This window comes from Nicotiana tabacum, chromosome 3, assembly GCF_000715075.1.
Source record: "Nicotiana tabacum cultivar K326 chromosome 3, ASM71507v2, whole genome shotgun sequence".
NCBI lineage: Eukaryota > Viridiplantae > Streptophyta > Magnoliopsida > Solanales > Solanaceae > Nicotiana > Nicotiana tabacum.
Window position 1 is genome coordinate 97,330,635 of NC_134082.1, and position 2,566 is coordinate 97,333,200.

Consider the following 2,566-nt stretch of genomic DNA (forward strand, 5'->3'; position numbering starts at 1 on the left):
AAAAGTCCAGAAATATTTGGGAATTCTCTTGCGTGATCGAATATTTAATAGAATATGAAGTGCTCCATATTTATTAACCTTAAATAATGGGTTGTATGATCACTTTCTTATCAAGTGTTACTGAAATGCGTCAATCTCTTTGTTCTTCCATATTCATATGTCAAGATCTATTAAATTCTTATATCTTTTTCTAATTTGAAGTGGTTATTATTATTTAAGTATCATATTAATTTTTATGTTTAATTACTAAATTCGATTAACTTTGAAAGTATACATCGACGAAAAATTATTGTCACATGACTAAAAAAATAACTACATGTTACTACGTAAATTCTCCCAAAAGAATATTTTAATAGATAATATATTTGTCAATTTTTTTAAATTTTTACTAAACATATATTTATTTATAAAAAATTTAACAAAGTAAGATTGAAATAGTAAAAAAAAAAAAAAAACTGACAAAACCGAACCAATCCAAACCAATATATTGGTTTGATTTAGGTTTTTTATAAAATCGAATCAACCCGGTCCATGTACACCCCTATTCATCTGATATATGTAACCTCGCACTTCATTGGATACTTACTATCTCCTATTAGAGCAAGTCTTGTTTAACTTTTTCCATCAAAGCTTAGTTAGATAAAAAAAAAAATCTTCTAAAATTGATACCCTTATCTCCAAATTTTCATCAATCTCACTGAGCAGTAGGCCAAGATATGTAGCTATTCGGACTTTCTGCAACCTTGCCCCCAACGGGGAATATTTGGGGGAATTTAGCTCCAACCCTTCCCTATTTTTGTCCCTAAAATGGGGATGAATAGTGTTCCCTCAAATATGGGGTACACTATTCATCTCCCATATTATTATTCATCACTTTTTATTATTATTTTATTATTTAATATTTTAATTTATCTTTTTATATATACCTAATTATGTTTATGTAATATATTTATAATATTAATATTATATCTTAACTTTGGTGTATAATTTTGATAAATTAATTTTCGTGCATTTATTATTTTTATGTAGAAATGACAGTAGATGGAAATCAACGATTTCAAGAATTTTTATTTAGACATAAAAGAATTAAGGACAAAGATGTTCATTTTGCACTTCGTAATGCATTAGTAGATCATTTATAAGAGAATATTAGAGGTTGGAGTTGAATATTTATCTAGTATTTCGAATGAATTTTATCGTTATGTAATATGTTTTTAATTAATCTTGTATCGCAATGATTTTACTTTTATTTGAATTATTAGTTAATCTATAATAATTGCTTACAAATTATATTATTTAAAATTTTATAGAATTGTTTTAATTATGGAAATTACAAATTAATAAAAATAAAAGATGGAATTTGTTTAATGGAAATTAAAAAATGAAATTAAAATGAAAGATAATAATATAATATAGAAGAATTAGAAGAATATAAAAAAGTTTGAAGAAAAAAATGGGGAAATGATTGGAATAAGTTGTCCCCAAAATAAGGAAAGCTCCGTTTTAGGGACTAAAAATGAGTTAAGGGTAAGAGATGCTAAGTCCACTAAGTCTCAAATAGTAATCATGTCCAAAAAATATTGGAGAATATAGTAGGTTTCTCGGGAACAGTAATGGTTAAGTAATTAATGGATCACAATGATTCAGCTGCAGGAATTGTCCATTCTTTGGTGCCTTGTTCCAGTCACTAGCTTTTAATTTCTCCATGAGTATAACCTAACCTTAAGTTGCAAGCAAATTCAAGCTCACCAATTGTGACATCTTGGGAATTGAAACGATAAAATTTCATCTCGAGGATTCATATAAAGTGATTATTCAAAACAATAAAAATTACTCCTTCCGTTTTAATTTACGTGAACATATTTGATTGGGCATGAAATTTAAGAAAAAATAATTTTTTTTGGAATTTGTAGTCTTAAACAAGTTAAAAAGGGGTCCAGAGTATTTGTGTGATTATAAAAGCTTCTAATTAATGATAGAATTGAAAGTTTAAGCTAAATTGTTTTCAAATGAAAAAGAGGTCGTTCTTTTTAAAATGGACAAAAAATAAATAGGTTCACATAAAAAAAAAAAAGGATTAACGGATTGAGTAGTTTTTTTTAAAAAAAAAAAAAAAAAACCTTCATAATATGTGTCATTTGGCTTTGGCTAGAGGACTCCTTTAGTACTGACCTTAGACCGCTCACTTATGATCAAGCCTGAAGAGGTGAAAAGTAGCTAGTAGTGCAATTGATTATAGCATTGTTAATTTGGTTCTTCCCAATTAATGGCAGCTACTTTGTTAACGTCAATTACCTAAAATACTGATTAATTAGTGGATGTTAATCACATTTAAGTCACGCTGGAGCTCAAGGGAAAAGAGAAACAGGCCATGTGGAAGTGCAACATAATTGTACCAATAATGAAAGGCAATCCTAAGCATTAACACATGATTGACTTGATGACATCTTATCTAATTGTCCAAGATGTCTATTACTAAGAAATTAGTACTATAATTATATGTATACTTTCCAGCCTTCTTCGTATATTCTCTTATTAGGAAAACGGCCTACGAAGGATATACATA